We start from the raw sequence: 13,537 nt of genomic DNA on the forward strand, positions 1-13,537 counted from the left end.
CAGTGAATTCAGAGGAATATAATAGGTTTGGAGCAATGTTTTCTTAGACTTCACAGTGCCATATCTGATCATGGATTAATTTTGCATTGTTTCTCTTGGGGAACCTTTTGTGTCTTAGCTACCTCATTATGCTCATAGTGATTTTTTGAAGTCCTATATTTATGTGTCAATTTTGGTTTATGAAGCTCTAATATCTCATAAGGTTTTCAACCAGCCATTGAAATAGTAAATAAATATCATTTAAATTGTATAAATAATTTAAATGAAGCTAGAGAGGTTTTTATTTGTCCAGGATCACACAGCTAAAAAATGACTGAGTAGATAGATCTTTTCAGGCTGAGACCAACGATCACCCCACTGCCTCTCACCATTATACCTGGGCTTATGCATTCTTTTCTAAAAAGATGGTAACTTCATAAGGAAGACATGATCTTGGCATCTTTCAGGAAGCTATATCACATCTGGGTTTTCCAGAGTAGCAAGATTCATATTAAGATAGTTTTAAGCTCTTCTTTGGAGCATTGGAAATGCCTTATGTTCCATAACTAGACAGATTTTCCATTGTTTCATGTCTCAACCTGATCTGGTTCCAAACAAGTCAGTAAAACCGATTTGCTAACTCAGGTCTGATTTGAGGTAGCTAAATATTTACTATCCTTTTCTACTTCAACAATAACAAAATGTATGATGAGTTCCCCTCTAAAGTCATTTCATCATGTAGCGACCAGAGTCCTGATTCCTCCCCTGTTGCCCAGTAGGCATCCCAAATGACTTACTGGAGTTAGACTTTTGAATATTCTACCTTCTGCTTAAGTTCATTGACAATATATAAAAATAAGTGTTGGAACTCCTCATTGACTATATTTTGGTGTGCCTTTTTTTTTTTTTTTTTTTTTTTTTTTTTTTTTTTTTTGAGACAGAGTCTTGCTCTGTTGCCCAGGCTGGAGTGCAGTGGTGCGATCTCGGCTCACTGCAACCTCCACCTCCCTGGTTCAAGCAATTCTTCTGCCTCAGCCTCCTGAGTAGCTGGGACTACAGGCGCCTGCCACCATGCCTGGCTAATTTTTGTATTTTTGGTATAGACGGGACTTTACCATATTGGCCAAGCTGGTCTCGAACTCCTGACTTTGTGATCCGTCCACCTTGGACTCCCAAAGGGCTGGGATTACAGGTGTGAGCCACCACACCTGGCTTGGTGTGTCATTTTTAAATCAAGTTATTCCCCAAAAAATATATTTCAAGTATGGAGACATATACAATGTAACCTAACAAAAAGAAGGTTCTAATCAAAAGATATAAAGAGTGATGTACACTCAGATTTTCTTCATTTTTAGTCAGGTTGAGTACAGTGCTTTATAAGGTGGTCCTGGCCATTTATCCTGATTCTGTCACTCAAATATATTTCAAATTATGTTGGTACTTTCATGTATGTGTTCTTTTGCTCACTCTTACCTCTAGAAATGTATCTTTTAAGTATCAGTTTAATATATCAGTGTTAGAAGGATCATTTGCTTTTGTGAAACCATGTTTGAAAAGTAGTTAATTCTGTGAAGAATTTGTATTTAGTGCATTTATTTGATCTTTATTGACTGCATTCTGAGAGTGGGATATCTTATACATTCAGTGATACATTTATTGTCAGTTTCTGATTCTAAAACTATGCCTGTTAATTGTAGACAAATTAGAAAATACATAAAAGTACTAAGAAGAAAATAAAAACATGGATCACCCCAATACTCAGAATGAATCATGGATACATTTGTGAGGTGATCGTTATTTTAAGTTTTTGATGTCATATTGTACTTTCATTTTGGTATTCCCAATTATGTGTTTAAACTAAAATAGACCAAAGACACTGTAAGTTGTTAGTAATTAGTATTTAAAGTTGGAAATAAGGTGATACTTGTGACCTATTGCTGGACAACAAATTGTCATAAAACTGTGACTTTGAGCCAGTTATCTCACAGTTTTCTGTGGTGTGGAATCTGAGCAGCACTTAACTGGGTCCTCTGCTTCAGGGTCTCTTATGAGGCTGCAGTCATCCCAAGGCTTATCTGGAGCCAGATCCATTTTTGAGCTCGTTGGTTGGTTGGTGCCAAGATTTTGTTTCTCATAGGCTGTTGGAATAAGGGCTCACTTGCTGCTGGCTGCTGGCTGGAGGCCATCCTCAGTTCTTTGCCACATGAGGCCCTTCAGCAGGGCAGCTTGTTTCATCAAAGTGTGCAAACCAAGAAGGCAGGATGAAGTTTTTCATAACCTAAGTATAGACGTGACCTCCTATCACTTTTGCCATGTTCTATTAGAAGCAAATCACTAAGTCTGTCCACATTCAAGGACAGGGGATTACGGAAGGGCCTGATTACCAGGAGGCAGGGATCACTGAGGGCTGTCTTTGAAAACTGCCTGCCACAGTGCTAAATCAGAAAAGCTGGACTCTAATCCCTTGAATTCTTTATGTAATGAAGAGACTGGTTTAAAAACCGCTTTTGAAAAATTTCTATAGTTCTTTCCATCATTATATGGTTTAAAGCATGACACATCAAAATTGAATTTCTGGTTTAACACAATCTAGATTAGAAGAGGAGTGTTTCTTAAAAACTTCACTTTACCAAAGAGGTTTACTTAAAATGTTTGGAAACGAGCAGCACAAACATCCAATCAAAGATTGTCTATCCCAAGCCGCAGGAGTTTGTCTGTCATTCAGAACAACAAACAAGGTTAGAGACCAAATGGGCATCAGTGACTCCCTAACAGGGTCAGTGGGGAGAGGCACTGGGAAGTTACTGAACATTCTTCAAATATGGTTGTGAGGATTCATGGGATAAATATTGTTTAGGTTGGAACTCACTGGATGCCACCTCATCCTTGGTGAAATGTTGTTTTACCTCATTCCCCTTCTCTTCACACCCTTCTTTTGTTACCCTGGAGGCTCTAGGTTGCTGTCACTTGGACATAGTAGATTCTCTCCACAGGGAATACGTAATTCCCACAGTTGGGCATATATGCTTGCTGTCATTGGCACCTAAGTCCTTCTCTGCTGGCCTAGGAGCTCCTAGGAATTAACTAGCTGGTCAGGGTTAATATCTAATTCAAATTTTCTTCCAAGGAATCCCACATTTGCAGCACAGGCATCTTAAAAGATCCATACTCCTTTGTGAAGCAAGGGAAACAAGTATGGCAGCAGATAAAACATGCCCCTGTGTCGTCTCCCTCCTGTCTGCATGTTTCAGCATGGTTGGACATTTGGTTTGTGCCAGTGAGATTCCTTTTATATTCAAAGGGACTGCTTCACAATGTTCTCTTTAAAAAACGAACTGCACCTCATGAGCAGGGCCCTGTTTTGTAGACCTCAAAATGAAGTTTATCCACTAGATTTTATGTATAATGAAGCCACACTGCTTAGAGATTTTGCAGGAGCCATCAGCCAACTTGCCTATGAATTATTGTTAAACAATCTATGAACAATGGAAATAGTGCTTACATACCATATACATACACCGGCTTTTAAGAGACAGAGCTAATTTCCAGTTTTTATTGCTTCTGGAGAAAAGCCACAAGAATCCAGAAGCCGTTTTGGACAGATTGACTCCTTCCTCTCTACCTTACCTGCTTCCCCTCACCTACACATACTGTTGGTAGGTACTGAAAGGAATTAGGATTTTGCAGGTCTTTCTGTGGTGGGACCCATATTTTCTTAATTCTCAGTCAACACTGAATTAAGAGTTACCCCAAATTACTGGTAAGGAAAAAGGCTCTGAGAATTACGTGCGGAAGGCTACACAAGAAGTAGAGGACTCCATGTTGAATAGCCCAGTTCTGGCTGAACCTAAAGCCCTCAGTATTTCTACTGTACCGTGCTACTTTCTCAGTGGCTATTTTTTAGATTTATTTTCTGTCCTGGCCCTTATCTTATTGATTAGTTTTTTACCTTATTTGTTCCTAATGTGAGTGCTTTAGCAATTTGACAGATATAAAAATATATTCTTCCTTATCCTGCTTCCCCACCACCACCAACAACAACAAAAAAGGAAAGCAACAAAGCATATACTTTTTATTTATTTATTTTCTTTTATTTTTTCGAGACAGAGTCTTGCTCTGTCACCCAGGCTGGAGTGCAGTGACGCGATCTCTGCTCACTGCAAGCTCCGCCTCCTGGGTTCACGCCATTCTCCTGCCTCAGCCTCCCCAGTAGCTGGGACTACCGGCGCCCGCCACCACGCCCGGCTAATTTTTTGCATTTTTAGTAGAGACGGGGTTTCACCGTGTCCGCCAGGATGGTCTCGATATCCTGACCTTGTGATCCGCCTGCCTCGGCCTCCCAAAGTGCTGGGATTACAGGCGTGAGCCACCGCGCCCAGCCCAGCACATATTTTTTAAACATGGAATTCACCTAGTTTATGCAAAGAGTATCTCCTTGACAGCTAAATGTGGCGGAAAGATTAGAAAGAGAAAAGCAGAAAAAATTCTTTTGAAAAGAAAGAGAAAGAGAAAGGTAGAAGGATTTAAAATGGCTACTGGGAAGCAACAAGAAATGTGGGTCTCTGACATGATGTAAATTTAAGATGCACAATTGATTTATGCGCAGCTTTGCAGGAAAATTTCTGGCTTTAGAGGATAATATGAAAACACTCTTTAGGATTAGGCTGAATTATGTTTTCAACAGGATGGAAGAGTCTATTGTCTGTGCCAAGAGTTGGTGATCTTGGCTGATAGTTACGTCTTATCTCTTTGATATGTGGTGCTTGAGTCTCTTAAGACCAAGGACGGCCTTCAGAGGAAAGTGCCTTTTTCTTTCTGGCTGACAGTTAGAAAGCTGTTCCGAAACCATATTTATGACTATAAATGCCAGAGCTATAACAGTATATGATGTGCACTTACCAACAGGTTGGTGGAAAAATAGTAGGGAAGAATGATTATCTGATTATAGTTCACGTTCTTGAACATATGTTTGAAAATGTAAAATAAATCTTATCTATTTTTCTGCTGGGCTCATAATACTACAGAAACCTACTATCATCTTTGTCAATTGCCTTACCTCTATGGCCTCCCTGGGAAGTAGATGCACTAGAGGGATTGACTACACACCTGATCACTCCTGTTGCTTGTTAATGGACCCGAATGATGGTTACCAAACAATTGCTGGTAAGAAAAACCACCTTATCCCAATGCGATCTACACAGTGCTCTCTTTTAGTTTTTAAACCTAAGGTTCCTCTGTCCTCCTGTCTCAAAGCTTGAGTTTCTGTAGTAAGAAGTATTTTTAAAATAATCAGATGACAGATGAAGATTTAGAAACATGCAAAAATGATCTGGACATGCTAGATTCTTAACCTACAAATAAAAAGAAAAATTTACTAAGTCTTATACATTTGGGAATAGGAAAATGAAATGCAGGATATAAGATAAATTTATCCACAGCATAGGTAACAAAAAGAAAAGGAGTTATAGTTGATAGCTCAAGTAAAGTGAGTTGGTGATGTGGCTATCAAATGATTTTGAGCTGCATTCATGGAAATATAGTGCTCAGCAGGGGGTGCGGGGAAGGAAGATCCATTCCACTGTGGTACCTCATTATAAGATATGGGAAACTGGCCAGTTTCTACAGGCAAGGGACCAGGAGGCAACTCAAAACCTTATTGGAAATGGACATAATGTGGAAAAATAAGATTTTATGTAATTTTTAATATAAACAACTGCAATTTAATTATTGCAAGGAAATCTCTTTTGTAAAGGGATCTACAAAGTTTATATACTGCACACTTTAATTATAACAAATCAGTGAAATCCAGTTAGCCTGTTAATTGTCACAACTTTGGTGAATAAATTTACTTAAACTTTAAGTGGGTTAACAAGAATTATTTTACAACTAATATTCATTTTTTATAACAAACAAACATAGTCTCACAATTATTGTTAGTATACTTGGAAAATATTACAACCTGCATGTATTATAGGAACACTCTTTGTACTTTTTAGGCAGCAGATTTAGAAACTTGACAATAACCAGATACAGAATATGTACAGAGTTACCTTAAATTCCATGGTAATCAGAGGGTGGCCATTCTCTATTTCTCTCATATTTCTCCCCATCCCCCAAGAAAGGGATAACGGTCGGGTCAGTGGTTCACCCTTAAGAGAACAGTCTTTTCTAGATTTCCATAAACATTCACAATTGTGACTGATTACAATAACCATTTTACCTGGGCTCAATAAGATCATTTGGAGCTTATAAGAACTCTAATAATCGTGGTTTTCCTGTAATGCAGGTAATAAAAACCCATTTTAAGGACCAGAAAAAATAGAGGTTAAAAAAACTGCACAAGGTCACACAGTAACAGAACCAAACCCAAGTCTCTCTGACTTTAATGACTCTGTAGCTTTCTGGATATTTGAAGGACAACCAATGGGTAGAAGACAAGTTTTTATTTCATCATAAGGAAGAATTTTTTATTCATTACCTCTGTCCTTAAGATGGTTGCCTTGAAGTATCTGCTTTGCCAGATAATGTACAGGACACCCAGCTAAATTTGAATTTCAGAAAAACACTAAAAAAACTTTTAAAGTGTATGTCCCACATACTGCATAGGGAATTCCTATGCTAAATATTATTCATTGCTTATATGGAATTTAAGTTTAGGCATTCTGGGTTTTTTTGTTGTTTGTTTTTGTTTTTTTTCTTTGTTTTTTGAGACGGAGTCTTGCTCTTCCACCCAGGCTGGAGTGCAGTGGCTGATCTCGGTTCACTGCAACCTCCACCTCCTGGATTCAAACGATTCTCCTGCCTCAGCTTCTCAAGTAGCTGAGATTACAGGCACATGTCCCGCGTCCTGCTAACTTTTGTATTTTTAGTAGAGATGGGTTTTCACCATATTGGCCAGGATGGTGTCACACCCTTGACCTCAAATGATCCACCTGCCTTGGCCTCCCAAAGTGCTGGGATTACAGGCATGAACCACAATACCCAGTCAATTTATATTTTTATTTGCTAAATCTCTCAATCAATCCTACTTGAGAAGGATTGTATTTCCAGGTGCTGGTAATCGAAAACACCAGTGCTCCCATGGAGGAGTGGTGTTGAGGCTCTGAGAGGGGTTGTGACTTCATCATCTTCATGGCTGTCTCCTTTGAGTCCAGAGCTGGGCTAGGTGTCGGGGGGAAATGAATGACTCTACATTTCTTGGCTTTGAGGAACAGCAGCTCTTTAAAGTCTTCTTTCCATTCCTTGTTTTTTGTTCCTTTGGCAGGATCACCTCACTGCTCACCAGCTCCTGGTAGGTACGTTGGACAGTGGAGGGTACAAAAGAGAACAACAAATTACTCCTTATGAAGATTTCTTGAACTATGTTGGTGGGGATCCTTGGAAACACATCTCTATAAAGGATTGTGTTTATGTCAAGAATTCTAGGATTTTTCACCCCCAAGATGCAGTATGTTAAATATATTTTGTGTTTTGTCCCAAAAGAATAAGGCATTGGGAGTGTTTTTCTTAGAGATGGGATTTATGACAACTTGTGGAAGATCTTTCAACTCACACAAGGCAAGTTAAAAGTTGGCCCTATTTTGAAGTTGATAAAACCATCGCTCTGGAAACATTTCTTAAAGTTTCTGAATAAAACACTTTAGGAGAATTCTTCTTTAATGGATATCTTATAGCACATGGTATTAATGACCTGTCCCATGAAATTCATAAGAAGTGGCTTCAGGCTGAAAATTGACAAATAATGAAAGTTCAACTGGGGCCCCTTTCAAATGTGATTCTCCCACGCAGTGTGATCTGTTTACTGGAGACTGTTGTGAAGACTGTAAATACAATTCCTGTCTGGGTGCCTGAACAGAACTCAGGCTGCCCAAGGCCTGAAGAATCAGTCCCGCATGTGTTCCATGTAATTATGTGTCTGTAGACATATTTCTAGGTTACAATTGTGAGAAATGCTTGACAACGTTCCAGTGGAAGCAGAGACCAAAACTATGATACTTTTGCGAAACCAATATATAAGAAAAATACCTAATTTTATGAAATACTTTTGTTATTTTAACTGGTGGAAACCTGCCTTCCCTCAAAATAAGACTGAAACTGAAAGAGTGTCTGACAATACAAGAGAGAATTTTAAAAAATACAGTCTTACAGTGGAGAAAGCTTTTCTTTTCTTTTTTTGAGACAGGGTCTTACCCTGTCACCCAGCCTGGAGTGCAGTGGCGCAATCTCAGCTCACTGCAACCTCTGCCTGCCAGGCTCAAGTGATTCTTGTGCCTCAGCCTCCCAAGTAGCTGGAAGTACAAGCGTGCACCACCATGCTTGGCTAATTTTGTGTATTTTTAGTACAGATGTGGTTTCATCATGTTGCCCAGGCTGGTTTGAACTCCTGAGCTCAGGCAATCCGCCTGCCTCAGCCTCCCATAGTGTTGGGATTACAGGCCTGAGCCACCACACCCGGCCAGCAGGGAGAGCTTTTCTAAGCAAGATGCAAAAATCCAGGAACCATGAAGGAGAGATGGATAAATGTCTGCCCACCATAATGCCACAAAGTCAAAAGACAAACTGGGGGAAATATTTGCATTATAATAGCAAAGGGAAAAATTTTCCTAATTGACAGAAAAATACAATTTACATTAAGTAGTATAAATGGCACTCGCTACTGAAATTTAAGAGTTATAAGACCACATTTCTCCCCTAGTAGTTTGGCAAATGTAGAAAAGTTTGGCTGTACACATCACATTGGTGAGAACAATTCCTCCTATGCTGTTGCCAGGAGTATAAGTTGAAGTGGCCTTTTTAGGAGGCAATTTGACAATGTTTATCAGAGCTTTAAGTGCACATACCTTCTGACCCAGCAATACTGCTTCTGGAAATGTATCCAACAAGAATGTGTGCTAACCTAGAACAATTTTCCTGGAAAAATAATATTCCCCTCGTCAGACCCATATTGCTTTGCCAACCAAAGCCCCAAGTAGTAAAATAACATTGCCTTGGGGAAGAAACAGAGGGAAATGCAGAGCATAAGGAAGATGTCCTTGGTTTCAAGATGGCCAGGATGCTGGTCAAGCTGAGCTGGAGTCTAGACCAAGTATACAGTTTGTGAACTTAATTCCATACAGAGAGCTGGTCTAGAAGTTACTTGGGACACTGTATTTCCTTTTTATTTTTTTTCTTTTTCTTTCTTTCTTTCTTTCTTTCTTTCTTTTTTTTTTTTTTTTTTTTTTTTTTTTTTTTTTTTGAGGTGGAGTCTTGCTCTGTCGCCCAGGCTGGAGTGCAGCGTCGCAATCTCGGCTCACTGCAAGCCCCGCCTCCTGGGTTCACGCCATTCTCCTGCCTCAGTCTCCGGAGTAGCTGGGACTACAGGTGCCTGCCACCACACCCTGCTAATTTCTTTTTTATTTGTAGTAGAGAAGGGGGTTTCACCATGTTAGCCAGGATGGTCTCAATCTCCTGACCTTGTGATCCACCCGCCTCAGCCTCCCAAAGTGCCTGGGATGACAGGGGACACTGTATTTCCATATAGAGGGAGGGGATCCCTATCACACTGAATCCTCTTGGAAACAGTGGCATTTGAGACACTCTAGGATTCTTCCTTTATGTTTTGCTCTTTCCCCTTTGAATCTCATGTTCCCTGCTCCTCCAGGATGATGTGGCCTTCACTTCCTCTTGGGACCATGGCTCCCTTCAAGTATGGCAGGCAGTTCTCCAAGCACACTCCCACCGCTCCAGTCCTCTGTATCTTCCATCCTCAGCAAGATGCTGGGCCCTGTTAGTCCTATATCAAGGTAGCTGCTCCACTCCCTCCCGCTCTGGAATTCTTAGGCCCTTGCACCCTCTTGCCCAGGAGTGTTTTGCTTTTTAGTTCACATTTGTCTCAGCCACATACAAATGGGAGCTGCAAGCACTTGGAATGAAGCCACTGTTGATATGTCCATTAAATCCTAAGGCCCCCAAGAGGCCCAGGGAGGCTCTTGCTTCACCAGCTTCTCCTCGAACATTGCCTCTCCTCAACTTTTTAAAAATGTCTTATTATTGTTAATAAGCAATTCATTTACATGATTCAAAAGTCAATACTGTAAGTAATGTGTACATGAGAAGTCTTAGTTCCACCTCTGTCTCATTTTATTCATTTTCTGTTCTTCTAATGGTTCTTGATATGAATGTGCGTGTGTATACATACAAATAAAGTAAGTCATAACACAGATTATGCTAAATTTTATTCCCCTTTCTTACCCCCAAAATGTTTGAATATGATATAAACTATACTCCACCTTGGTTTTTTGCACTTAAAAATATCTGGTCATATATATTTTTAAAATTTTAATTGTAAATAGAACATAAAATGTACCACATTAATCATCTTTAAATGTACACCTCAGTGGTATTAATTCCATCCACATGATTGTGCAACCATCATCACCATCTATCTTCGTAACTCTTTCATCTTGCAAAACTGAAACTCTGTACCCAGTGAACAATAACTCCACATGTTCTCTTCCCCACAACCTCTGGCAACCACCATTTACTTTCTATCTCTATCGATTTGACTCATGTAAGTACATATATAAGTAGGATCATACAGTATTTGTCTTTTTGCGACTGGCTTAGCATAAAGTACTTGAGACTCATCCATGTTATAGCACCTGTCAGAATTTTCTTCCTTTTGAAGGTTGAATATTCTGTTGTATGTATATGGCCACACTTTCTTTATCCATTCATCTATCAATAGATATTTGGGTTACTTCCACCTCTTGGCTATTATGAAAAATGCTGATGTAAACATGGGCGCACAAGTATTTCTGAAACCTTTCTTTGAGTTCTTTTGGATATCTACTCAGAAGTAAAATTGTTGGCTTATATGATAAATCTTTTTAAAAATGTTTTGAAGAACCTCCATACTGTTTTCCATAGTGGTGGCTGTATCATTTTATATTCCCGCCAATGGTGCACAAGTTTTCAAAAATAGCACTAGTTATTTTCTGGATTTTTTGGTTTGGTTTGTTTCATTTTTGATAGTATCCATCCTAATGGGTGTGAGGTTTCATTGTGGGTTTGATTTGTGTTTCTCTAGAGATGACTGATATTAAGAATCTTTTCATGTGCTTGTTGACCATTTTGTCCTTAGCCTTTGCTTATTACAGACCTTGAATAACTTGCCAGCTTCAACAGTAACAGAAACATTTGGGCCCCCTTCTGTAGGCCACTTGTCTATTTGTGGTAGGGGAATATACCAGTAATATTTCATTTCCCTACTTCTTTCTGCTGAATGTGTAAAATCTTCATCTGCTTCTGAGGTTAGTTCTTGCCATTTCTACAAGCTGTAAAGACACTGCTGAATCATGGTGTCTTCACTACCTTAACTCTCTTTACTTTCTGTCTGACACATTCCTCCAGATTCCTCCCTAGAGAGGGAGAGACAAGTCAGTAAGTTCTGGGCCTCTTGAAGACATCCATTGTTTAAACAAACCCTGTCAAAGAAAGGTTCGCTAATCAGGCCTAGTTCTTTTGCTATCCTTCTGCTTCTCCTCTGCCAGGCTTCACCTGCATCTTCCACTGGAGGATGTTTGTTGGGCATATTCCCCTGTAGATGATCAGTACTTCCACTTTCACCAGCTCTTGCATTCTGAAATTACCTAATCAGGCTCCAGATAATTCATGCTAATCTTTTCTATCTTTCTTTCTGAATATCCCTACATCAGTGGTTCTCAGCTTTGGCTGTAGATTGGCATTGGCTGGGTAGATTTTTTTAAAAACTGATGTCTAGGCCTCACCCCCAGAGACTTTTACTTAATTGATTGAATTGTAGCCAGAGCATGGGGATTCTAATGTGCAGCCAGTGTTGAGAACTACTGACCTAAATTTTTGGAAAAATTAATCTTATTAATGAATGATATTAATAAATCTTACTCTCTATTATAACTTAAAAGGCTCACCTCAATAGTATCCTAGATTGGGCTATCTCTGGGGTAATCACCACAGTTAGTTCTCTAAGGTTTTACCCTCTGTTAATTATTGTTTGCACTTCAGGCTCTGATCCAATCACAAAGCCCCTTTCCTTATTACAGCTGTGAAAGCAATGTGTCTCTCTTTTTACCCTTCATATTTCTCTAGCCTGTCAGGAACAGGGTAGAAGAAAATATCTTCCCTACTTCACCCTCAAACGCCTTCTACAAGGAGGAATACACATTGGCAAATATTTGGTTCAAGGTTTGTTGGAAAGCCTTTGGAGGCTGATTTCTGTAATTCTAGAATTCTACTAAAAATTATCTAAAGATATGCCAGCTGGTGAATGCTGTGTTAAAGATACATATGCAGGCCGGGCGCGGTGGCTCAAGCCTGTAATCCCAGCACTTTGGGAGGCCGAGACGGGCGGATCACGAGGTCAGGAGATCGAGACCATCCTGGCTAACACAGTGAAACCCCGTCTCTACTAAAAAATACAAAAAAAAAAAAAAAAAGATACATATGCAGCTGGAGAGGCAAGTAATTATGAGACTAGCAGCAAAATGAGTAGAAACAATAGTCGGGAAGATTAGCAATTTAAACTGCATAGAAACTAAGTCAATTTATCTCTTTGGAAACTTCAGAACCCTTTGCTTTTAGGTCAACTTATGGAATCACTCTCATTACGTACCACTTCTACAATCTGTGACTGGTGGAATTCTCATTCCTTAAACTCAAGATGCTATCGAAAGTCATCCAATTATTCTACTATGAAGAGGTAAACATAGTAAACATTTTCCCTTGATGCCAGTTAGGGTTTGTGTAGATCTGCTTAGGAGAAAGACCTTTTCTCCAATGACTTCAATCTGTAGTCCTGTGAGCTGCTTGGTGAAAATTGTCTCAAGTCCCAACAGTGGGGCTGCTTCATGTTGTTTGGGTCATACAAAGACAGGAGGTGTGGTAACGGATAAGCCTCTAAGCAAGAAGTCATAGGGCTAGACCTTACCAAGGAGTCAGAAGTCTACACGGTTTGGTATAAATTGCAATTTATCAAGTGCAATTAACTTGCTATAACTGGAGCCCTTCAACTTCCTGGAAGGAGCAAAGGATTATCATAACCTACCTAGTTCACAGACCCTGCCATGCCTTTGTGAGGCTTTTCTTAGTGCCCTAACCTCTTAGTTACCTAACCTTATCAGTTTACTGTTTAACTCTTCATAGTAGAATAATTGGATGATTTTCAACAACATATTGAGTAGTTTTCTAAGAATCCCGTTGATAAGCTTATCTATTGCTGTCCACCTGCCAGCCTTTCTGTCTACTCATGAATTGATCATCACTATGCCTAATGGGCAACCCCAACTCTGCAGGTTAGATACACTCAGGTGCTTACCTGTGTGGCCCCAGACATTGAGTTCCTGCCTCCAACTGAGCTTCTTCCCAGGTCATATCACTGTGTGTTGTTCCTCAGTACCTACCTGATTTTAATGAGTCAGCCTCGTCTCAGGCCTCAGCCTTACCTGGCCTCATCCTGCCGTAGATCTACAGTTCATGCCTGACTTCAGTGGTGGTAAAGATCATCAGTGTGCAGCAAGACTTTAGAGTTCAGGTTCAAATT

Source organism: Macaca fascicularis, chromosome 4, assembly GCF_037993035.2.
Source record: "Macaca fascicularis isolate 582-1 chromosome 4, T2T-MFA8v1.1".
In the NCBI taxonomy this organism is placed as follows: Eukaryota; Metazoa; Chordata; class Mammalia; order Primates; family Cercopithecidae; genus Macaca; species Macaca fascicularis.